We start from the raw sequence: 27,109 nt of genomic DNA, 5'->3' as shown, positions 1-27,109 counted from the left end.
CTTCAAAGGGAATCCTCTAGAAGTGTCTCCACTTTAAATAAGACACAACGTATGGAAATATTGGACCTCAGACCCCAATTCTTCAGTACACCTTTGGACCTGTGGATACTTTAGAAGAAGGACTGCTACGCAGCTTTGCTGCCAGACGGACTGACACTCTGATGCCCTGCTTGCTGAAAAGGATTGGACCTGTACCCTTCATCCCACACTGAAGTGACTCCAAGGGTCATCCAGCTGACCTCCTGTTCAGAGCGACAGGAACATAACAAGGTCCAGAGCCGCACCTGCAACTGCCCAGCTGATCTGCTGCCTGCACCTGGAACTGGACCTGCATGAACCCTGCTGGCATATGCTGGAGTGAGTTCCTGATTCCCAAGTGGTCCCCTCAGATCATGTACCTTTAGTGTGAACTCAGTTGTGCTCCCCTGAAGTTTATAGGCTCTTTGCTAACGCGAACAGGCCAATTCGAAGATCTTGCCCTCTGCGCCGCCTGTTAACGCTAAGTTCTGGTGAACCCAGCTTTTTGCACTACAGCAACTGCCAACTACTCCCGGCAGTGAATGATCTGCACTTTGCACTACAGCATCAACAGCTTGTGGCGACTTCCAATGCGAAGCTCCAGCAAGGACTGTCTGGGATGCCCAATCTGCTCTTTGTGCTACATTAACGACCATCCACAACTCAATCCCTGCTGCTTGTGGCCCCTTCCACCGTTAACAGAACTCGTTGCACTGAACTCTGAAGGTAACTTTTTCATCTGGACTAACCTGGTCCATGTATCTGGTCTGCGCTCCATCACAGTAATCCTGGACTTGTGATTGTTGCCCAGTCTCTCACGACTAGATAGCCATGAGTGGTGCTTTGTGCTTTTTGGTAAATGCATCAGCACATTGCCTCTCAGTGAAAACTGACTGGTCTGTGCCAAGCTACCAGAGTGCAGAGCACAGGTTATTTGTTTGTGATTTCACCCTCACAAGGATTGTGGTTGCTGCTTGAGTAGGGTTTCACTTCCCCACCCCTCAACCAGTAACCCAATATCTTGCAGGGGTATCTATCTCCCAGGGAGTCAGATACCTCAACTTTGTCTTTCATAGAGGAAATCTTTGCATTCCACTGTCCTTAATTTCTCCTGAACATCGCTTTGCAATTGTGCCCACCCATGCATTTTTCACCTTGAGGATAATAGTCAAGGTGCATGCTTCTATCATAGATTTTTAGATATAAATCTCAGTTATAAATAAAGGTAACCCACTGTTGCAATGATAAGAGCTCTCAATGATAACTTCTCTGACCTGTACAGCCATGCAATATTTATCCCTCCAAATCATAACTCCAAATGAATGTGTTTGGCTGGAAGTATTTCATGTGAAGGGTGCAGGAACAAATGCAACTGTTATGTCAACAGTGAGGCAAGTGCGGCATTGTTTTTAATCTCAGTCAATGCAGAGTGGCAATGCATAGTGTAACAAGCTAATAGACTGCATGCCATTAGCTCTACTCCCCACCATGCCGCCTTTCATCACATCACCATTCAAAACACTGCCCTTCATGATTCCACACACTTCTTTCCACCTCTCACAGCCCAAATATTCCTAACATTCTGTGAGTTCTTTTAGTACATTGTTACACAAACCTCTGAAATTCATTAAGGAACATCTTTTAAAGATTATCTACAATTTATTGGGGAACAATAATGACTCCAACACACATCTTAAAAAATATGAACTGACCAGTAAAGGTAGGTCATAAGCTTACCTTCCAATTCATGATGTCCTGCTTATACTCACACAAACTACATCTCACATAATATATAAAAATAAAATTCTCATTATTATAACTGATGGTGGATTAACAATCTAAAGTATTGAACCTAAATAATAAAGTGACATGTAAGGACCATTTAGTGCCGTAGGTTGCAACTTGTTTTGCTTTTAAGCAATTCTATGCATTTCGTCCCCAATGTGACATTCTTTCTCTGAATAGCTGCACTGAAAAAAGTGAGCAGTCAGTGATTGACTTTGCTACAGGCTCAATGAAATCTGTTACTTAGTCATTCAATCTATACCACACCCAATCAAGCACTCGGACTCTTAGCAGCATATGCATGCAACCATTCAGACATGACTTTGGGGGAGAGTGTTAAGCTTATATCCATGCCTTAATTTGTGAATGTCATGAGCTTCAATATAGCAAGGGAAATGATAGGTCTGATAACGTCTACTATTGACATTTTATAGAATGCAGCTAATATTGTCATTATCACTGCCCTTAGTTTCTAGCTTTCAAACCATACCTCGATTTGATGTAGCTAAAACTGCTGGACACAATGGACATTAATATTTCAGGAGATTATTTTATTTTTAGTATTTGTCATGTGCAACATTCACCTGAACTCAAACCCATTGCAAGAATTCAAAAGATGCCACTCATATCTAATCACAGATTCATCTGGTGGTAGGTTTTCTGTCTTCTGGTCCAAGTTGAAGTGGTTTGTTATGCACTTGAGAACACCTTTTAAAAGTTTGCAATGCAAACGTGTCATGTGATACAACTCCCTGCCCCTACCAATAACCTCTTTCCTTGTATGATAATTTTTTGGGAGGTTTCTGCTGAGAAATGTATTGGTTCAAAGCTAATGACTATCAATGCTTTTGCTACAGACTAACCAGCTTACCCTGATCGCAACATTTTATGGTACACTTCTGTACTGCACAACATGTAGGTGTCCTATTGAGATAGATAAGACCCAAACACCTCTTTACTCCACCTCAGTCATGTCATTAAGTTACTATACAGAGTCCATGCACCTTGTATACCCTCCATACATGGTGCCTGTACTTTGCAGATTAATTATTGCCAATACTCATTGCTACCTTTGGCTGCTTTCAATATGCACTGCCAGGTACTTACTTGAAGTCGCCATCAATAACACATCGGTCATACTATAAAACTGCATAGGCTCCAGAAACGTGCATTTATTGAGCTAGGTCTATATTTCATGATTACTTCTGCTACACTCAACTGGTATCCTGCATGAAATGAAACCCCATGGCTTAAGTGAAACATGTTTTAAACAATCCATCAAGACCATCCCAACTGAATTATCACTATCTTCTTATCATCCCTGCCATGCCAAATAAATCAAGCATCAAACACATAAAAGTTGATGGGAGGAATGCTGGCAACAAGTCTAACCACTGGCAGTCGCTCGGGGTAGCATTCTGCGAGTGAAGAAATCTCATTAAAATGTAATTGACAGATCCACCTTAAAACTTACTAAGTGAACTTCCAATTTCCATGCCAATTTCTTCTCCGGTTGACAAATCTTTGCCACTGTGTTAGAATGGAGCACAACCCAAATACATTTCTAAAAAGAGCACTTCAGGGCCTCCACAGTTGCAAGAAGATATACAAACAACTGCTGCAATGCAGTACAGTACAATAAGAAGAGAAAACACCTAGGGGTCCTTTTTTATGTTCTCTTTGCATTCACACAAACCCTTTCTAATTGCAAGAAGAAAATGTTAGAGACTGTGAAGCTGCTGCACTGAGCAAGACATTAAACTGCGTGCACTTCTATAACAATCGGTAGTGTATTGTACTGTATGGTTAAACTCATCTTGCACTTCATGTCTCTGAATGTCAATTAGGAGCTGATTGTGAGAAGTTTAATGGAAGGCCAAATTGATTCGGGCAGAATGAACACCTTTCACAAAAATCTTAATTTTGAACCAACTGTCCATTGAACAGAAGTGCTCTGACTCCCTCACTGGGTCCGGTTTGCATACAAATTTTGGAATATGTGAAATGAAATTATGCTAGTGAAGTGCTACTCAGCATGGTCAATTTATTTTGAGATAGAATTGTGTTACATAATCAAGTTAAGACATGTAAGACAGGCCTAAGCAATATACCATTGAAATGTACTAACACACAAAAAAAGCAAGAAATGTAATTTTGTATATTGAACTTTTTTTAATTTTTTTTATATCCATTTGTAAAAACAGGATTTTCAATTTGAACAACTACTGGGTGTGCAGTTTGCAATGTGACCTATGTACTAATATGTTGCATAGGAAATTGTCTCCTCACATGTGTTCAAAATGACCTACCTAGTCAATAATAATTCAGCAAGTCACTCCTGTGATTTGCTGTAAATGTAAGGATATACGCCTGCAAAGATAACACAGCTCTCCGTTCCTGCATTTGCATTGACATATGGTAAATTTGTGTTAAAAATGTAGCTCCTGTCCCTTAAAGGGACAGGGGCTGCTTTTAAACAAAAATGTTTCCTCTTAGGAGGGCATTGAGCGGAGCAAACAGTAGTCCAATAGACCACTGTCTCTTTTCCCTGAGACCGCCCGACATAATTCCAAAAGGGGAAACTGTCCCAAGGAACTGCTTCCCTTCAGCAAATCAATTATTACTCCATTTGGGAGGGATGGTTTGCAACTGTTGCTGCTGTCACCAGCCATTCATATATATATATATATATATATATATATATATATATATATATATATATATATATATATATATATATATATATATATATATATATTATCTACTGGCAGTCACCAGTAGATAGTTATAGTTAGGACCGTGTTTCCATAGGAAATCCGCAACATTCTATTTTGAATAACTTTGGCGCCGATTGACAAATCCTCGCGAAATTCTCAAAATAGGTGGGGCGCTCCGCTCCGCTCCTTCCCTGAAAGTCTCGGGGGGATTCGTCTAGCGAGGGCTGAGAAAAAGGGGGGTCCCAAAACGCGTTTCCCCATGCATTTTTCCATAGGACCTTTAGTCCGAGCTACAGCCCAAACGGCTGAACAGAATTACTTGAAATTTGGCAGAGAGGTAGCCCTCAGGTCAGGGATGTGCCTTTTGAAGGTCTCGTGTAAATCTGTTCAGTATTTCCTGAGAAAATAGCATTTAAATCAATATATATATCTATAGGCGCGCTCCGAGCGCGTACTGTAAGCTTACCGTACGCGCACGCCGCCGTGCGCGAGCGCGATTCTGATTGGTTGTTAGATCTTAGTAAACATTCGAATCGGTCGAAACCAGGAATTGACGGCCGCCATTTTGTCTCTCGCAGTCTGAGGGGGTGAAAAACAAAGGTGGATAACGTGTAAAGGGGCAGGCTGGACAGTTCCTGACCCCCTAGCCTTGGTCAGGGGGTCCCAGAAGGACCCCCAAGGGCAAAAATGTATTTTAAATTTTTTATGAAAAATCGCGGAGTGCGCGTAGCGTACGCGCACGGTAGAAACGGAAAAATTCCGCGAACTACGTAACGTGGGCGCTCGGTGTGCGAAGCGCACCGAGCGCCCACAGCGCGCGCACGGTACGCCCACGGTGAAAAACCTTAAAAAAATAAAATAAATAAATACATAAATTAGCATTTAAAAAACCGTACAAATTCACTGAAAAAACCATAGGTTTCACACACGTTATAGTTAGGAATTAGCATTTAAAAAACCTTGCAAATTCACTTAAAAAACCATAGGTTTCACACATGTTATAGTTAGCTGGGCATTTCACTCGTGAAAAACCAATGAAATTCCCCCGTTATAGTTAGTGCAGGCAACTATAACTCACGCGACCGCAATCCTCTGCCGATGATGTCAGATATTACATCACTGATGACATATGTGTTTTTCTGAAAAAAAAATATTTGTAATATATGTATAGCTAAAAATTAATAGAAGACGACATGGGTAAATAAGTGTCTAAATACAGTATTAGCATCAACAGAGGATTGCGGTCGCGTGAGTTATAGTTGCCTGCACTAACTATAACGGGGGAATTTCATTGGTTTTTCACGAGTGAAATGCCCAGCTAACTATAACATGTGTGAAACCTATGGTTTTTTAAGTGAATATAGATATATATCTATCTATATATATATATTCACAGAAAAAAACATAGGTTTCAGGCACGTTATAGTTAGGAATTAGCATTTAAAAAACCTCAGAAATTCACTGAAAAAACCATAGGTTTCAGGGGTGTTATAGTTAGCTGGACTTTTCACTTGTACAAAACCATTGAAATTCCCCCGTTATAGTTAGTTCAGCTAACTATAACTCGCGCGCCCGCAATGCACTGCTGATGATGTCACATATTACATCACTCATGACATGGTCAGTGACATCACTCATGACATCACTCATGACATCTCAAATGACATCACTGATGACATCATCCAGTGAATGTGTGTTTTTCTGAAAATTAAATATGTTTTATATATGTATATCTCAAGGTCGATGGACGAATAAATGGGTATATAAGTGTCTAAATGGATGATTTGTTTTTGAAAAATTGATTGTGTAACTGACTGATTAAGTGTATCATAGTGAACACATGGCTTAGTGAGTAATGTTTAAATTTGTAAATATCTGTATCAATCTCTCACTTTGTGTATAAGTGGCTGCATGGGTTGGTGAGTAGCTACATGGGTGTCTATATAGGTTATTAGTTGGTTTTTTGAGTATCAGTATGAGTGTCTGCATGGTTCGGTGGGGGGTATTACGTAGTGCATAGGTGCATGAATGAGTGACTCACTGTTTGTATGTGTTGAAGACAGCATGTGTGCAGGACTGTATGGGTGGATGAGTGTGTGTATGGGTGTGTTAGTGAGTGAATGACTGTCTCGATAGTGTCTTTATGAGTAACTACATATGTTTAAACTAGTATATATGAGTATTGGTGTATATAAGTGAGTATATGTGAGAGTGAGAGATTGAAAGAGTTCCTGTATGAATAAGTATGTGTTTCTATAAGTGATTGTTTAAAAGACTAAGTATGTGTAAGTTTCCGTAGAAGTAAGTGTGGTGGTGTGTGTATAACTGTATTTGCAAGTAAATGTATGTTTGATTCTTTATTAGCATGAGTGACTATGTGTGTGAGTAACTCTATGGATGAGTGGCATTGCGTAACAGGATGTATAGGTGTATGAGTACATATGATGAGTGAGTACATGTATGAGTGACTGTATAGGACTGTTGGTGAATGAGTGGACGAGTATGTGGATCTTAGAATTACTGAAGAGGTTGTTGTAACTGGTATTGGTATGTCCATTGTTTTGAAAATGTTAGTCTCTATTTTTGAATGTGTGTATCAAAGGTTATATTAGGGTGAGAGGAGGTCTGCCACTCTATCACAAGGATGATGTCATCAGTGATGTCATTCGAGATGTCATCAGTGATGTCATGAGTGATGTCACTGACCATGTCATGAGTGATGTAATATGTGACGTCATCAGCAGTGCATTGCGGGCGCACGAGTTATAGTTAGCTGAACTAACTATAACGGGGAAATTTCAATGGTTTTGTACAAGTGAAAAGTCCAGCTAACTATAACACCCCTGAAACCTATGGTTTTTTCAGTGAATTTATATATATATATAATATATATATATATATATATATTCACTTAAAAAACCATAGGTTTCACACAGGTTATAGTTAGGTGGACATTTCACTCGTAAAAAACCAATGAAATTCCCCCGTTATAGTTAGTTCAGATAACTATAACTCGCGCGGCCGCCACTCTATCACAAGGATGATGTCATCAGTGATGTCATGAGTGATGCCACTGACCATGTCATGAGTGATGTAATATGTGATATGTGACGTCATGAGCAGTGGATTGCGGGCGCACGAGTTATAGTTATCTGAACTAACTATAACGGGGGAATTTCATTGGTTTTTTACGAGTGAAATGTCCACCTAACTATAACCTATGGTTTTTTTTAAGTGAATATATGTATAATATGTATATATATATATATTCACTGAAAAAACCATAGGTTTCAGGGGTGTTATAGTTAGCTGGACTTTTCACTTGTACAAAACCATTGAAATTCCCCCGTTATAGTTAGTTCAGCTAATTATAACTCGCGCGCCCGCAATGCACTGCTGATGACGTCACATATTACATCACTCATGACATGGTCAGTGACATCACTGATGACATCTCAAATGACATCACTGATGACATCACTGATGACATCATCCAGTGAATGTGTGTTTTTCTGAAAATTAAATATGTTTTATATATGTATATCTCAAGGTCGATTGAAGAATAAATGGGTATATAAGTGTCTAAATGGATGATTTGTTTTTGAAAAATTCATTGTGTAACTGACTGATTAAGTGTATCATAGTGAATACATGGCTTAGTGAGTAATGTTTAAATATGTAAATATCTGTATCAGTCTCTCACTTTGTGTCTAAGTGGCTGCATGGGTTGGTGAGTAGCTACATGGGTGTCTATATAGGTTATTAGTTGGTTTTTTGAGTATCAGTCTGAGTGTCTGCATGGTGCGGTGGGGGGTATTACGTAGTGCATAGGTGCATGAATGAGTGACTCACTATTTGTATGTGTTGAAGACAGCATGTGTGCAGGACTGTATGGGTGGATGAGTGTGTGTATGGGTGTGTTAGTGAGTGAATGACTGTCTCAATAGTGTCTTTATGAGTAACTACATATGTTTTAAACTAGTATATGTGACTATTGGTGTATATAAGTGAGTATATGTGAGAGTGAGAGATTGAAAGAGTTCCTGTATGAATAAGTATGTGTTTCTATAAGTAATTGTTTAAAAGACTAAGTATGTGTAAGTTTCCGTAGAAGTAAGTGTGGTGGTGTGTGTATAACTGTATATGCAAGTAAATGTATGTTTGATTTTTTATTAGCATGAGTGACTATGTGTGTGAGTAACTCTATGGATGAGTGGCATTGTGTAACAGGATGTATAGGTGTATGAGTACATATGATGAGTGAGTACATGTATGAGTGACTGTATAGGACTGTTGGTGAATGAGTGGACGAGTATGTGGATCTTAGAATTACTGAAGAGGTTGTTGTAACTGGTATTGGTATGTCCATTGTTTTGAAAATTTTAGTCTCTATTTTTGAATGTGTGTATCAAAGGTTATATTAGGGTGAGAGGAGGTCTGCCACTCTATCACAAGGATGATGTCATCAGTAATGTCATCAGTGATGTCATTTGAGATTTCATCAGTGATGTCATGAGTGATGTCACTGACCATGTCATGAGTGATGTAATATGTGACGTCATCAGCAGTGCATTGCGGGCGCACGAGTTATAGTTAGCTGAACTAACTATAACGGGGGAATTTCAATGGTTTTGTACAAGTGAAAAGTCCAGCTAACTATAACACCCCTGAAACCTATGGTTTTTTCAGTGAATTTCTGAGGTTTTTTAAATGCTAATTCCTAACTATAACGTGCCTGAAACCTATGGTTTTTTCTGTGAATTTCAATGGTTTTTTAAATGGTAATTTCTAACTATGCCTACAGAGATAGGACATGTGAAGAAAGAAGAAAAAATGCACAGAAAGAAAAAAAAGAAGTGCAGAAAGAAGCAACAGAAGTCCTCAAAGACGAAGAAAAGTGCAGGAAGAAGGATAACGTGCAGAAAGAACAAAAAGAAGAGCAGAAAGAAGCCTTGTTGCAAAATCATCCTGTACCCTCAACTTTTTCAGACGGATACTGGTGGTAACTGAGTCTGACTAACCAGTCCTAGAGCCAGTGCTATCTTAAAAGACACGTAGAATACAGTGAAAACACCTACATACACTAGGGAACATTATGCGTTGGGGTCCCCCTGTGATTAGCATGACCTCCTCTGTCGAGCCCCTAGTATATAATAGGGCAGGGGGATTAAAACTACCTCTTAAAACAGGCCACAGGGCGTTTTTGCACACGTTAACTCAGGCCCCGTCCCCTCCCTTCACCACTGTGTAAACACGCCCTGTGTCCGTTTACAGAGAGGTGTAAAAAGTGGCACGGCCTGGACCACCTCTCTGCAATGCAGCTCAGTGGCGCTTACTGGAAGCACTTGGTGGGCTAGTTAGCCCCCAGGGGCCCTCAGTATTGAAGGGAAATTATATCCCCAATCTAAAACGTGCCATAGTGCGTGTTTGCACACGTCACTTCAGGCCCCGTCCCCTCCCTTCACCACTGTGTAAACGCACCCTGTGGCTGTTCTAAGTTGAGAGATTAAGTCCCCTTAAATCCTAAGGGTCCCTAGGGTCAAACTAGACCCCTAGGTACCTCCAGTAAGCGCCACAGAGCTGCGTTGCAGAGAGGTGTAAAAAGGGGCTTGGCCTCAGAACACCTGTCTGCAGCGCAGCTCCGTGGCGCATACTGGAGATGCCTGTTGGGCTAGTTGGCCCTCAGAGACCCTCAGTATTGAAGAGGAATTAATTCCCCAACTTACAACTCGCCAGGGGGCGCGTTTGCAGAGTGCTGCAAGGAGGGGGCGTGGCCACCGGCACGATGCCAGTCTTTTATTTATTTTAATTTTTTAAGAAGGAGGCTGTGTGGTTCCCCTTCTTATACTAATTTATTGGCCCTGATGACCCCATCCCCAGGGCCTGCGTCCTAATTACATTTTTTTGACCCCAATCCCCAGGGCCGGCCACTGTTTTTTATTATTTTTAAAAAATATATATTTATAGACACACCTAGGACATGCTGGACAAACCGTACGTACCTATCACCATGACGATTTGTGTGATATTCATTAAAAGGCGACTATGCATACAATGAATCCACGTGGAATGTATTTACACCACTAGTGAAGCTCTGACATGTCTGATGCCCTACCGTGCCTAATCCCGGTAGACACCCTTGTCGTTTATTTATACAAACATGGGTAGCTATTGACGGGTACATTTAATACACATGCACACCAAGCCATTCAAAGGGGATTCGACAAAAATTTGACCAAAACTATGCAAGAAACCCCCCTCACGGTTAATAAAACACACATCCACTGCCGGATGTGTAATACTTTTTATTTTACTCTCTGGAAAGGGGACGAACATCACTTGAGTCACAGCGCGCTCCTGGCAGAGCCCAATGCTGTGTTACACCCACCATTGCCTGCTGAGTGCCACACACCTCTGTGTTGTATTCCACCAGCTAGTGCATATGCTATGACACTCTCTAGCCCATGTGCACTGTAACACCACCCCGTGAATATGTCATGCCACACTTGTCTTCGCACGGGTTATATTGCCCCATCTAACGTGCCTTCCTCGATGCCTATGTTATAACGCACAGTGCTATGCCATACATATTACAATCTGGGATCCATATCTTTGTCACAGTGCATATGCAACGTTACACTCCCCAGCACATATTTTATATTACAACCTTAGAGACTAGTTAGGTTACACAACACTGCCCTGTGCATATTACACTCCAAGGCGCATATCGCATAGCACGCACTAGTGCCTGTGCTATCTCGCGCTCTCCAAAGAATCTGTCATTACGCACAATGTATTGCATATTATATTTCACGCCCAGTTCATCTTATATCACACTTTTTGGTGCATAGTTTATACCATACACTATATCTAGTTTTCATTTTCAATCGTGCTCTCAGGACTATGTTCTATATAACACTGTGTTCACCTACCCTTTTCACGGGCATTACATTTTGCGATAGGGTGTGGAGGGTCAGGGGGTGTTTCTGCCAAGTGAGCCCGGAGTCACAGTCACAAACGTCCTCTTCTTCCTGAATAAAAGTGAGATTATGCTGCATACTTGTTCATATTTTAAGTAGTTCGCACAGACACACGTTTTAAAAACAATAAAGTTCCTAATACCCGCCTTCTCTAAACAGTTAGCTTGCTGCCCCATCCCCCTCCTCCCTATCCTCTGATGTGTGAATCCATGGACTAGCCTCCTCCCTCCTGACATGCATGGTCTGATGTGCTGCCACTGCCCTCAATTTAGAATGATGTACCAGTCCACTCCTCCTGCCCTCCATTGCCCAATTCTATGCCCCATCATTGACCTCCTGCTTAAACTCTGTGCTTAGCTTGCTGCCCCTATTCTCCTTCCCCCTGCTCTCCGATGTCTTTGTGCATGCCCCTGCTCCATCCTTTTTTCCCACCATGTTCCATGGACCTGCCACTCCTATCTACTCTGAGTGTTCTGTTGAGCTGCCACTCCCCTCTCACCTGCCTAGCATTGTCAGATGACTGTAACCTGTCCCTGCCACTTCCACCCTGCCTGTCCACATGCCATGCCCCTATCCTCTTCCTCCTGTCCTACATGGTCCATTGTACTGCCACACCCTTCTGCCCTCCCTGGTCTGTTGTGCTGCAACTGCTCCTCCTGCCTGCCCCACGCGGTCTGTTGTGAGGCCCCTTCCCCTGAGCTTTCTTGTCTGTGCACAGGTCCTGACCCTCCCTTCTATCCTCCATCGTCCTTTGTGCATGCCCCTGCACCCTCCTTCTTGCCCATCATAGCCATTGTGCTGCCACTAACCCTCCCACTTGCCATGCATGGTCTTCTGTGCTGCCATGGCCCCTCCCACCTTCCCTGTGTGGTCAGTTAGCTGCCCCTGACCCCCTCCCACCTTCCCTCCATGGTCTGTGTGTATTCCATCACAGTCTCACTGTTGCTCTTCATGGTGTGTCTTGCTTCTAGTGCCCATCCTGCCTGACCTCCATGGCTATCTTGCTGCTCCTGCCCTACCCCCTTGCCCCCAGCCCTCTGTTTACATGTGCAGACCCCTACTCCCTCCCTCCTGGCTTGTCTGTTCCATTGTAATGCCCCTGATCCGTCCCTCCTGCCCTGTATGGTCTGTTATGCTGCAGCTTTCTCTCCTGTCTGTCCATTATGGTCAGCTAGCTACCATTGCCTCTTGCCCCTCTGTTCTCTGTTGTCCATGTGCATGGTCCTGTCCCCTCCCTCTTGCTTTCTATGGATTGTTGTGCTGCACTCCCGTCCCGCATGCCCTGTGTGGTGTATTGTGCTGCTGCAAACCCTGATGCTTGCCCTGCAGGGTCAGTTTGGTGCACCTCTCCATGTCCCTCCTGTCCTCTGTTATCCAAGTCCATGTCCCTACTCCATTTCCTTCCATGATCCAATGTACCATACTTGCGAAAATTTTGAAGTTAGTAAGAGGGAGATTTTGAAAAAAAACTGGGGTATTGATTTTCCCCTTTGAGTTACATTGAAAAAGAGGAGATTGTAGACAGGAAACAGATCAAATAAAGCCCATTTGAGCTTAAAAACATTGGACGTTTCCTGGCTGAATCGGGTCTGTTGGCATGTATGGTTGTACTACCATTTTTCTTCCTTCTGCCCACAATGGTCTATTACATTGCCACAGCCTCTCTTGCAAGTCCTGTATTGTTGGTTTGTTGCCCCTGCTCCCTTTCCACTGCCCTCCATAGTCTGTTGTGCTGCCACTGCCCTTCCTGCCTGCTCAGTGTGGTTAAATTGTTGCCTTTGCACCCTCCTACCTGTCTTCAATTTTCAGAGTCCGTGCCCCTGGCCTCGGCCTCTCAACAGTATCCTAATGAACAACTAGATTGCTAACATTCTATATGTATTACAAAAGTGTGGAACGCCTGACGTCATCTTGATGTAATCAAAACTGTACTACCTAGAGCATTTCCTTTAGAAATTACATATATGAGAGCGTCTTATTGGCATCAAAATTATGGTTAGTGCTCTAAAAGACTAAAATAAGGACATATTTTCTGAGTTTTCAAATAGCGACAAAGCACTTGTTATCTTTATGTTTTTTTATCCAGTTGACCACTTGATTAAATGTTGCACTTAGGGGAAAGGATGTGGTGTTACTTCCAGAACTGCAGACTTTGCAACTGGGGAACCAGGTTGGAGTTTCTGCTTCAGCTCGACATTCTGTGATTCTGGTTAAATCACTTAGTCTCCCCATGTCTACAACCAAAATGAATTTGTTCTTGTGTGATGTAACCAATGCTCATGTAAAGCACTCCAATACCTGACAAATCTGCACTATATAACACTGCAAAACACAAAATAATAAGTGTTTTGCACACTTCTGTCATTGGGCTATATTTGGGCTACATCTGGGTGATTTTGGGCTACATTTGGGCTCTTTTGTCTCTGGTGGCCATCTTGGGAGATTTATTTGTTGTGAAGTTTCCTAATTTCCTCATGTACTGCAGTCTCCTCAGTAGGAAATGCTTTTAGTTTTTTACTGTGATTCCATCATGAAGGTATTCAGATATGTCACACATTTGCCATAAATTCTGAATGTTAGCACTCTAGTTGCTCATTAGATCACTGTAGTAAAACTACTGTTCACCATGGAAGTCTGCTCCTGGTATTAAAAGTGCATGTTTCAGTCTGCATGTCAGAATTTTTTAATGAAATAGAAGAGGATTTGAGAAGTCACTCAAAATGTGCCCTCATTTTCTTTCTTCAGCATTAATCATAATTTCTATTGCAAAATGAACCCCCTCATTGTGTTCCTTTTTAAATTAAATGTTTTAAGTGTTACCAGTTTATTCCAATCAAGATGGCTTCAGGTGTGCCATACTTTTGTCATAATGAAGACAGTAAGCGCTCTAGTTGTTTTTAAGAACACTTTGGGACATTCTGTCATTGGGCTATACTTGGGCTACATCTTGGTGATATTTGGGCTACATTTGGGCTCTTTTGTCTCTGGTGGCCATCTTGGGAGACTTATTTGTTATGAAGTTTCCTAATTTCCTCATTTACTGCAGTCTCCTCAGTAGGAAATACTTTCAGTTTTTTACTTTGATTCCATCAAGAAGGCATTCAGATGGGTCACACATTTGCCATAAAATCAGAATGTTAGCACTCTTTTTGCTCATTAGATCACTGTAGTAAAGCTACTGCTCACCAGGGAAAACTGCTGCTGGTATTGAAAGTGCATGTTTCAGTCTGCATGTCAGAATTTTTTAATGAAATAGAAGAGGATTTGAGAAGTCACTCAAAATGTGCCCTAATTTTTCTTTCTGCAGCACTAATCATACTTTTTATGGAAAAATGAACCCCCTCATTTTGTTCCTTTTTAAATTAAATGTTTTAAGAGTTACCACTTTAATCCAAGCAAGATGGCTTCAGGTGTGCCATACGTTTATCATAAGTAGGACTGTTAGCGCTCTAGTTGTTCTTTGGAACACTCTGGGAAGCTGCAGTAGAACACAAAGGAATCAACTGACAGTCTCTGCCCTTGTTGGATGTACATGTTTTACTGAGAATGTCAGACTTCATTCTAACATGACTGAGAAAGATAATGTGAATTTACAGTAAATAAGCTCTCAGTTTAGCTTATAGATCACCTTCCAAACCTCTGTGGGAAAAGCATGAGAAAATATTTTTCTCTCAATCATGATATCCCAGCAGAAGGCTTTTTCACGTGGTGAAATCACCTTAGAACATACCACAATTCCTAAAATGAGTATGGTACCATCAACAAATGATTTATAATGTAACTAAAGTCTTAAAACCTTCTATTAACTGCAATGCTTTTTAATGAGGTGCTATCATGTATATTGGTCCCAATATGGCTGCCAACACTTCTTGGATGAAGTGCTGACAGCCAATCAGATCTCAGGATGAGATGTGTGATTAGGCTCCGCCCACATATATATATGATTTTACTTTTGATTTTCTCAGGAACTACTGAACAGATTGACACCAGACCTGCAAAAGGCACTTTCCTGACCTGAGGACTACCTCTCTGCCAAATTTCAAGTAATTCTGTTCAGCCGTTCGGGCTGTACCTTCGACTAAATGTCCTATGGGAAAATGCATGGGGAAAACGCGTTTTGGGACCCCCCTTTTTTCTCGGCCCCTGCTTGACGAATCCCCCCGAGACTTTCAGGGTAGGAGCTGAGCGGAGCGCCCCATTAGTTGTGAAAATTTCGCGAAGATTCGTCAACCGGTGCCAAAGTTATTCAAAATAGAATTTTGAGATTTCCTATGGAAACACAGTCCTAACTATAATTATCTACTGGCGACCGCCAGTAGATAATATATATATATATATATATATATATATATGTATGTATGTATGTATGTATGTATGTATGTATGTATATATATATATATATATTCACTTAAAAAACCATAGGTTTCACACATGTTATAGTTAGCTGGACATTTCACTCGTAAAAAACCAATGAAATTCCCCCGTAATAGTTACTGCAGGCAACTATAACTCACGCGACCGCAATCCTCTGCTGATGACGTCAGATATTACATCACTGTATTTAGACACTTATTTACCCATGTCTTCTTCCATTAATCTTTAGCTATACATATATTACAAATATTTATTTTTCAGAAAGACACATATGTCATCAGTGATGTAATATCTGACGTCATCAGCAGAGGATTGCGGTCGCGTGAGTTATAGTTGCCTGCAGTAACTATTACGGGGGAATTTCATTGGTTTTTTACGAGTGAAATGTCCAGCTAACTATAACATGTGTGAAACCTATGGTTTTTTAAGTGAATTTGCAAGGTTTTTTAAATGCTAATTCGTAACTATAATGTGTGTGAAACCTATGGTTTGTTTCAGTGAATTTGTACGGTTTTTTAAATGCTAAGTTATGTTTTTATTATTATTTTTTTTTTCTGGTTTTTCAAACAAAACCAATTGTTTTTTTTTTAACTTCGCGAGGTGCGCGCACCCTGCGCGCACGGTGCGCTTCGCGCACCGAGCGCACACGGTTCACTTTGCGCACCGAGCGCACACGGTTCGCAGTTCGTGCCGTGCACGCAGGGTGCGCGCACCTCGCGATTTTTTATAAAAAAGCAACATTGGTTTTTTTCTCCCTTGGGGGTCCTTCTATGACCCCCTGACCAAGGCTAGGGGGTCAGGAACTGTCCACTCTGCCCCCTTTTCACGTTCCCCACCTTTGTTTATCACCCCCTCAGACTGCGAGAGACAAAATGGCGGCCGACACTTCCTGGTTTCGACAGATTCGAATGTTTACCGACATCTAACAACCAATCAGAATATATATATTCACTGAAAAAACCATAGGTTTCAGGGGTGTTATAGTTGGCTGGACTTTTTACTTGTACAAAACCATTGAAATTCCCCTGTTATAGTTAGTTCAGCTAACTATAAATCGCGCGCCCGCAATGCACTGCTGATGACGTCACATATTACATCACTCATGACATGGTCAGTGACATCACTGATGACATCTCAAATGACATCACTGATGACATCACTGATGACATCATCCAGTGAATGTGTGTTTTTCTGAAAATTAAATATGTTTTATATATGTATATCTCAAGGTCGATTGAAGAATAAATGGGTATATAAGTGTCTAAATGGATGATTTGTTTTTGAAAAATTCATTGTGTAACTGACTGATTAAGTGTATCATAGTGAATACATGGCTTAGTGAGTAATGTTTAAATATGTAAATATCTGTATCAGTCTCTCACTTTGTGTATAAGTAGCTGCATGGGTTGGTGAGTAGCTACATGGGTGTCTATATAGGTTATTAGTTGGTTTTTTGAGTATCAGTCTGAGTGTCTGCATGGTTCGGTGGGGGGTATTACGTAGTGCATAGGTGCATGAATGAGTGACTCCCTGTTTGTATGTGTTGAAGACAGCATGTGTGCAGGACTGTATGGGTGGATGAGTGTGTGTATGGGTGTGCTAGTGAGTAAATGACTGTCTCAATAGTGTCTTTATGAGTAACTACATATGTTTTAAACTAGTATATGTGACTATTGGTGTATATAAGTGAGTATATGTGAGAGTGAGAGATTGAAAGAGTTCCTGTATGAATAAGTATGTGTTTCTATAAGTGATTGTTTAAAAGACTAAGTATGTGTAAGTTTCCGTAGAAGTAAGTGTGGTGATGTGTGTATAACTGTATATGCAAGTAAATGTATGTTTGATTCTCTATTAGCATGAGTGACTATGTGTGTGAGTAACTCTATGGATGAGTGGCATTGTGTAACAGGATGTATAGGTGTATGAGTACATATGATGAGTGAGTACATGTATGAGTGACTGTATAGGACTGTTGGTGAATGAGTGGATGTGTATGTGGATCTTAGAATTACTGAAGAGGTTGTTGTAACTGGTATTGGTATGTCCATTGTTTTGAAAAAATTTTGTCTCTATTTTTGAATGTGTATCAAAGGTTATATTAGGGTGAGAGGAGGTCTGCCACTCTATCACAAGGATGATGTCATCAGTGATGTCATCAGTGATGTCATTTGAGATGTCATCGGTGATGTGATGAGTGATGTCACTGACCATGTCATGAGTGATGTAATATGTGAAAAGTGAAAAGTCCAGCTAACTATAACACCCCTGAAACCTATGGTTTTTTCAGTGAATTTCTGAGGTTTTTATAAATGCTAATTCCTAACTATAACGTGCCTGAATCCTATGGTTTTTTCTGTGAATTTCAAAGGTTTTTTAAATGCTAATTTCTAACTATGCCTACAGAGATAGGACATGTGAAGAAAGAAGAAAAAATGCACAGAAAGAAAAAAAAGAAGTGCAGAAAGAAGCAACAGAAGTCCTCAAAGACGAAGAAAAGTGCAGGAAGAAGGATAACGTGCAGAAAGAACAAAAGGAAGAGCAGAAAGAAGCCTTGTTGCAAAATCATCCTGTACCCTCAACTTTTTCAGACGGATACGGGTGGTAACTGAGTCTGACTAACCAGTCCTAGAGCCAGTGCTATGTTAAAAGACACTTAGAATACAGTGAAAACACCTACATACACTAGGGAACATTATGCGTTGGGGTCCCCCTGTGATTAGCATGACCTCCTCTGTAAGCCCCTAGTATATAATAGGGCAGGGGGATTAAAACTACCTCTTAAAACAGGCCACAGGGCGTTTTTGCACACGTTAACTCAGGCCCCGTCCCCTCCCTTCACCACTGTGTAAACACGCCCTGTGTCCGTTTTTAGTTGGGAGATTAAGTTCATTTGAATCCTGAGGGTCCCTAGGGTCCAACTAGCCCACTAGGTACCTCCAGTAAGTGCCACAGAGCTGCGTTGCAGAGAGGTGTAAAAAGGGGCTTGGCCTCAGAACACCTGTCTGCAGCGCAGCTCCCTGGCGCATACTGGAGATGCCTGTTGGGCTAGTTGGCCCTCAGGGACCCTCAGTATTGAAGGGGAATTAATTCCCCAACTTACAACTCGCCAGGGGGCGCGTTTGCAGAGTGCTGCAAGGAGGGGGCGTGGCCTCCGGCACGATGCCAGTCTTTTATTTATTTTAATTTTTTAATAAGGGGGGCTGTGTGGTTCCCCTCCTTATTCTAATTTATTGGCCCTGATGACCCCATCCCCCAGGGCCTGTCTCCTAATTATATTTTTTTGACCCCAATCCCCAGGGCCGGCCACTGTTTTTTATTAGTTTTAAAAAATATATATTTATAGACACACCTAGGACATGCTGGACAAACTGTACGTACCTATCACCATGACGATTTGCGTGATATTCATTAAAAGGCGACTATGCATACAATGAATTCACGTGGAATGTATTTACACCACTAGTGAAGCTCTGACATGTCTGATGCCCTACCGTGCCTAATCCCGGTAGACACCCTTGTCGTTTATTTATACAAACATGGGTAGCTATTGACGGGCACATTTAATACACATGCACACCAAGCCATTCAAAGGGGATTCAACAAAAATTTGACCAAAACTATGCAAGAAACCCCCCTCATGGTTAATAAAACACACATCCACTGCCGGATGTGTAATACTTTTTATTTTACTCTCTGGAAAGGGGACAAACATCACTTGAGAGTCACAGCGCGCTCCTGGCAGAGCCCAATGCTGTGTTACACCCACCATTGCCTACTGAGTGCCACACACCTCTGTGTTGTATTCCACTAGCTAGTGCATATGCTATGACACTCTCTAGCCCATGTGCACTGTAACACCACCCCATGAATATGTCATGCCACACTTGTCTTCGCACGGGTTATATTGCCCCATCTAACGTGCCTTCCTCGATGCCTATGTTATAACGCACAGTGCTATGCCATACATTTTACAATCTGGGATCCATATCTTTGTCACAGTGCATATGCAACGTTACACTCCCCAGCACATATTTTATATTACAACTTTAGAGACTAGTTAGGTTACACAACACTGCCCTGTGCATATTACACTCCAAGGTGCATATCGCATAGCACGCGCTAGTGCCTGTGCTATCTCGCGCTCTCCAATTAATCTGTCATTGCGCACAATGTATTGCATATTATATTTCACGCCCGGTTCATCTTATATAACACTTTTGGGTGCATAGTTTATACCATACACTATATCTAGTTTTCATTTTCAATCGTGCTCTCAGGACTATGTTCTATATAACACTGTGTTCACCTACCCTTTTCACGGGCATTACTTTTTGCGATAGGGGGTGGAGGGTCAGGGGGTGTTTCTGCCAAGTGAGCCCGGAGTCACAGTCACAAATGTCCTCTTCTTCCTGAATAAAAGTGAGAATATGCTGCATACTTGTTCATATTTTAAGTAGTTCGCACAGACACACGTTTTAAAAACAATAAAGATCCTAATACCCGCCTTCTCTGAACAGTTAGCTTGCTGCCCCATCCCCCTCCTCCCTATCCTCTGTTGTGTGAATCCATGGACTAGCCTCCTCCCTCCTGCCATGCATGGTCTGATGTGCTGCCACTGCCCTCAATTTCATATGATGTACCAGTCCACTCCTCCGGCCCTCCATTGCCCAATTCTATGCCCCATCATTGACCTCCTGCTTAAACTCTATGCTTAGCTTGCTGCCCCTATTCTCCTTCCCCCTGCCCTCCGATGTCTTTGTGCATGCCCCTGCTCCATCCTTTTTGCCCACCATGGTCCATGGACCTGCCACTCCTATCTACTCTGAGTGTTCTGTTGAGCTGCCTCTCCCCTCCCACCTGCCTAGCATTGTCAGATGACTGTAACCTGTCCCTGCCACCTCCACCCTGCCTGTCCACATGCCATGCCCCTATCCTCTTCCTCCTGTCCTACATGGTCCATTGTACTGCCTCACCCTTCTGCCCTCCCTGGTCTGTTGTGCTGCAACTGCTCCTCCTGCCTGCCCTGTGCGGTCTGTTGTGAGGCACCTTCCCCTGAACTTTCTTGTCTGTGCACAGGTCCTGACCCTCCCTTCTATCCTCCATCGTCCTTTGTGCATGCCCCTGCACCCTCCTTCTTGCCCATCATAGCCATTGTGCTGCCACTAACCCTCCCACTTGCCATGCATGGTCTTCTGTGCTGCCATGGCCCCTCCCACCTTCCCTGTGTGGTCAGTTAGCTGCCCCTGACCCCCTCCCACCTTCCCTCCATGGTCTGTGTGTATGCCATCGCAGTCTATGGCTATCTTGCTGCTCCTGTCCTGCCCCCTTGCCCCCAGCCCTCTGTTTACATGTGCAGACCCCTACTCCCTCCCTCCTGGCTTGTCTGTTCCATTGTAATGCCCCTGATCCGTCCCTCCTGCCCTTTATGGTCTGTTATGCTGCAGCTTTCTCTCCTGTCTGTCCATTATGGTCAGCTAGCTACCATTGCCTCTTGCCCCTCTGTTCTCTGTTGTCCAGGTGCATGGTCCTGTCCCCTCCCTCTTGCTTTCTATGGATTGTTGTGCTGCACTCCCATCCCGCATGCCCTGCGTGGTGTATTGTGCTGCTGCAAACCCTGATGCCTGCCCTGCAGGGTCAGTTTGGTGTACCTCTCCATGTGCCTCCTCTCCTCTGTTATCCAAGTCCATGTCCCTACCCCATTTCCTTCCATGATCCAATGTACCATACTTGCGAACATTTTGAACTTGGTAAGAGGGAGATTTTGAAAAAAAAACTGGGGTATTGATTTTCCCCTTTGAGTTGCATTGAAAAAGAGGAGATTGTAGACAGGAGACAGATCAAATAAAGCCCATTTGAGCTTAAAAACATTGGACGTTTTCTGGCTGAATCGGGTCTGTTGGCATGTATGGTTGTACTACCATTGCCTCTTCCTCCTGCCCACAATGGTCTATAACATTGCCACAGCTTCTCTTGCAAGTCCTGTATTGTTGGTTTGTTGCCCCTGCCCCCCTTTCCACTGCCCTCCATAGTCTGTTGTGCTGCCACGGCCCTTCCTGCCTGCTCAGTGTGGTTAAATTGTTGCCTTTGCACCCTCCTACCTGCCTTCAATTTTCAGAGTCCGTGCCCCTGGCCTCTGCCTCTCAACAGTATCCTAATGAACAACTAGATTGCTAACATTCTATATTTATTACAAAAGTGTGGAACGCCTGACGTCATCTTGATGTAATCAAAACTGTAATACCTAGAGCATTTCCTTTAGAAATTACATATATGAGAGGGTCTTATTGGCATCAAAATTATGGTTAGAGCTCTAAAAGACTAAAATAAGGACATATTTTCTGAGTTTTCAAATAGCGACAAAGCACTTGTTATCTTTATGTTTTTTTATCCAGTTGACCACTTGATTAAATGTTGCACTTAGGGGAGAGGATGTGGTGTTACTTCTAGAACTGCAGACTTTGCAACTGGGGAACCAGGTTGGAGTTTCTGCTTCAGCTCGACATTCTGTGATTCTGGTCAAATCACTTAGTCTCCCCATGTCTACAACCAAAATGAATTTGTTCTTGTGTGATGTATCCAATGCTCATGTAAAGCACTCCAATACCTGACAAGTCTGCACTATATAACACTGCAAAAACACAAAATAATAAGTGTTTTGCACACTTCTGTCATTGGGCTATATTTGGGCTACATCTGGGTGATTTTGGGCTACATTTGGGCTCTTTTGTCTCCGGTGGCCATCTTGGGAGATTTATTTGTTATGAAGTTTCCTAATTTCCTCATGTACTGCAGTCTCCTCAGTAGGAAAGGCTTTCAGTTTTTTACTTTGATTCCATCATGAAGGTATTCAGATATGTCACACATTTGCCATAAGTTCTGAATGTTAGCACTCTAGTTGCTCATTAGATCACTGTACTAAAACTACTGTTCATCATGGAAGTCTGCTCCTGGTATTAAAAGTGCATGTTTCAGTCTACATGTCAGAATTTTTTAATGAAATAGAAGAGGATTTGAGAAGTCACTCAAAATGTGCCCTCATTTTCTTTCTTCAGCATTAATCATAATTTCTATGGCAAAATGAACCCCCCCATTGTGTTCCTTTTTAAATTAAATGTTTTAAGTGTTACCAGGATTATTCCAATCAAGATGGCTTCAGGTGTGCCATACTTTTGTCATAATGAAGACAGTAAGCGCTCTAGTTGTTTTTAAGAACACTCTGGGACATTCTGTCATTGGGCTATACTTGGGCTACATCTGGGTGATATTTGGGCTACATTTGGGCTCTTTTGTCTCTGGTGGCCATCTTAGGAGATTTATTTGTTATGAAGTTTTCTAATTTCCTCATTTACTGCAGTCTCCTCAGTAGGAAATAGTTTCAGTTTTTTACTTTGATTCCATCAAGAAGGCATTCAGATGTGTCACACATTTGCCATAAATTCAGAATGTTAGCACTCTTTTTGCTCATTAGATCACTGTAGTAAAGCTACTGCTCACCAGGGAAAACTGCTGCTGGTATTGAAAGTGCATGTTTCAGTCTGCATGTCAGAATTTTTTAATGAAATAGAAGAGGATTTGAGAAGTCACTCAAAATGTGCCCTAATTTTTCTTTCTGCAGCACTAATCATACTTTTTATGGAAAAATGAACCCCCTCATTTTGTTCCTTTTTAAATTAAATGTTTTAAGAGTTACCACTTTAATCCAAGCAAGATGGCTTTAGGTGTGCCATACGTTTATCATAAGTAGGACTGTTCGCGCTCTAGTTGTTCTTTGGAACACTCTGGGAAGCTTCAGTAGAACACAAAGGATTCAACTGACAGTCTCTGCCCTTGTTGGATGTACATGTTTTATTGAGAATGTCAGACTTCATTCTCACATGACTGAGAAAGATAATGTGAATTTACAGAAAATAAGCTCTCAGTTTAGCTTATAGATCACCTTCCAAACCTCTGTGGGAAAAGCATGAGAAAATATTTTTCTCTCAATCATGATATCCCAGCAGAAGGCCTCTTCACATGGTGAAATCACCTTAGAACATACCACAATTCCTAAAATGAGTATGGTACCATCAACAAATGATGTATAATGTAACTAAAGTCTTAAAACCTTCTATTAACTGCAATGCTTTTTAATGAGGTGCTATCATGTATATTGGTCCCAAGATGGCTGCCAACACGTTTTGGATGAAGTGCTGACAGCCAATCAGATCTCAGGATGAGATGTGTGGTTAGGCTCCGCCCACATATATATATGATTTTACTTTTGATTTTCTCAGGAACTACTGAACAGATTGACACCAGACCTGCAAAAGGCACTTCCCTGACCTGAGGACTACCTCTCTGCCAAATTTCAAGTAATTCTGTTCAGCCGTTCGGGCTGTACCTTCGACTAAAGGTCCTATGGAAAAATGCATGGGGAAAACGCGTTTTGGGACCCCCTTTTTTCTCGGACCCCGCTTGACAAATCACCCTGAGACTTTCAGGGTAGGAGCGGAGCGCTCCACCTATTTTGAAAATTTTGCGAGGATTCGTCAACCGGCGCCAAAGTTATTCCAAATAGAATGTTGCGGATTTCCTATGGAAACACGGTCCTAACTATAACTATCTACTGGCGACTGCCAGTAGATAATATATATATATATATATATATATTATCACCAATTGCTCAGAGATGAGGCCGCAATATATATATAATCTACTGGCGGTCGCCAGTAGATAGTTATAGTTAGGACCGTGTTTCCATAGGAAATCTGAAAATTCTATTTTGAATAACTTTGGCGCCGGTTGACGAATCCTCACGAAATTTTCAAAACTAATGGGGCGCTCCACTTAGCTCCTACCCTGAAAGTCTCGGGGTGATTCGTCAAGCGGGGGCTGAGAAAAAAGGGGGGTCCCAAAACGCGTTTTCCCCATGCATTTTCCCATAGGACGTTTAGTCGAAGGTACAGCCCGAACAGGTGAACAGAATTACTTGAAATTTGGCAAAGAGGTAGTCCTCAGGTCAGGCATGTGCCTTTTGCATATATGGTGTCAATCTGTTCAGTTGTTCCTGAGAAAATTGCATTTAAAAGCACATAAATATCTATAAGCGCGCACTGTGCGTGCACCGTGCGCGCACTGTGCGTGCACTGTGCGCGCACCATAACGTGCGCGAGCGTAATTCTGATTGGTGGTTACATGTCAGTCAACATTTGAATCTGTCGAAATCAGGAAGTGTCGGCCGCCATTTTGTGTGTTTTGTGTGTGACAGTGAAAAAGAAAGGTGGAGAACGTGAAAAGGGGGCAGGATAGAGAGTTCCTGACCCCCTAGCCTTTGTCAGGGGGTCTCTGAAGGACCCCGATCGGTGAAAAAAACATTTTAGTCTTTTTTTAAAAAAATCGCGGGGTGCGCACGGTGAAAAACCTTAAAAAAAAAAAAACATTTTAAACCAGCCATTCCATATTACAGGATACAGTCAATCTATAACTATATACATAGGTAGCTTATTGTAAAATAAATATATAAAAAATATAATAAAACATACATAACTTAGCATTTAAAAAACCTTACAAATTCACTTAAAAAACCATAGGTTTCACACACGTTATAGTTAGGAATTAGCATTTAAAAAACCTTGCAAATTCACTTAAAAAACCATAGGTATAACACACATTATAGTTAGGAATTAGCATTTAAAAAACCTTGGAAATTCACTTAAAAAACCATAGGTTTCACACACGTTATAGTTAGGAATTAGCATATAAAAATCCTTGCAAATTCATTTAAAAAACCATAGGTTTCACACATGTTATAGTTAGCTGGACATTTCACTCGTAAAAAACCATTGAAATTCCCCCGTTCTAGTTACTATAACTCGCGCGACCGCCACTCTGACCGCCACTCTATCACAAGGATGATGTCATCAGTGATGTCATGAGTGATGCCACTGACCATGTCATGAGTGATGTAATATGTGACGTCATGAGTGATGTAATATGTGACGTCATCAGCAGTGGATTGCGGGCGCGCGAGTTATAGTTATCTGAACTAACTATAACGGGGGAATTTCAATGGTTTTTTACGAGTGAAATGTCCAGCTAACTATAACGTGTGAAACCTATGGTTTTTTAAGTGAATATATATATCCTTAGAAGGGGTACACACCTTTCATACTGCCTCCTAAATGCAGTTTGAACACATTTCTTTTTTTTATAAGTCAGAAAAACTTTAACAATTCGTGAAAGGGATTTTGTAAACCACACAAACCTTGTGATTTTTGTGATTCACAGAAATTCAATTCAACCCCACTGAAATATCACACATGTGAGAATATTTTGAACAATTTTTGTAAGTGAGTGAACAGTTCAGCCCATTGACATTAGGTAGGAAGGGGGTAGAGAGGGAACACCTTCAGGAAGACCCTCAAGACCTGGCTCTTCGGCTAAGCAGATCTGCATACCCCCCCCCTCCCCAGCGCCTTGAGACCCTCATGAGTGAGTAGCGCGCTTACAATTCCCCTGATTGATTGTTTGAGGAACTGTATGTCAGAATAGCATTAAAAAAAATATCGTCCCATTGGGTTTACATTTTCTGTTATTAACTTGAGTGGGGCTATACTTCTTTCAGCAAAATTTAGGACACATTACATTAGATGATATTTTAACTACGTTACACTGGTACCACACCAACTGCCTGATTTAAGGCTTGACAGGCAGACAATGGTCCATCATGGTGGAAGAGGATATTACCTCTGCCAACTTGGCGGACTACCACATTTATTGATGACTGTCAGCCTTGTGCTCATTGTACATTAAAAGCAGCCAGCATAACACTCTTCCTTTCAGTGTGCAAAACATTTGACGGACATCTGCCATTGGTTTTGACAGCCGTTCACTAAAGAGGGATTTTGTTTCTGAAAAACAAACCCAAATAATGACCCTCACACCCAGTGAGCTTTCTCTAATGATATGGGGTTGTTATGTTTTTTTCCTGTCCCTCATCCATAGGTTTTTCCTGTCAACGATGGACAGGCAAAAAAAGAAATTACACCGTCCACCTTTAATAGTCCTTCATCTGAAGGCTTGTTCCCTATGTTGGCAGAGCTGATAGGGGTTTTGTTGATAGAATACTTAAGCTTTGCCTGTCTCTAAATGAAGTAGATGGACTGAGGGTTTGGCTGACAGGGTATGCCTTCACACTTGCAATGTAGTACCCTGTCCAGCAAACTCTGAATCGGACCCCAACTCAGTTGTAAAGTG

At 41.8% G+C, this 27,109-nt stretch overlaps 1 protein-coding gene across 1 annotated transcript in view; it reads left to right on the top strand.

Moving 5' to 3' along the window:
* Positions 1-27,109, top strand: part of LOC146866265 (alcohol dehydrogenase 1-like) — a 204,219-nt gene that overhangs the window by 169,541 nt on the left and 7,569 nt on the right. The window lies entirely within an intron of this gene.

This window comes from Triturus cristatus, chromosome 2_1 (genome assembly GCF_964204655.1).
Source record: "Triturus cristatus chromosome 2_1, aTriCri1.1, whole genome shotgun sequence".
NCBI lineage: Eukaryota > Metazoa > Chordata > Amphibia > Caudata > Salamandridae > Triturus > Triturus cristatus.
This window is presented reverse-complemented; position numbering and strand designations above follow the sequence as displayed.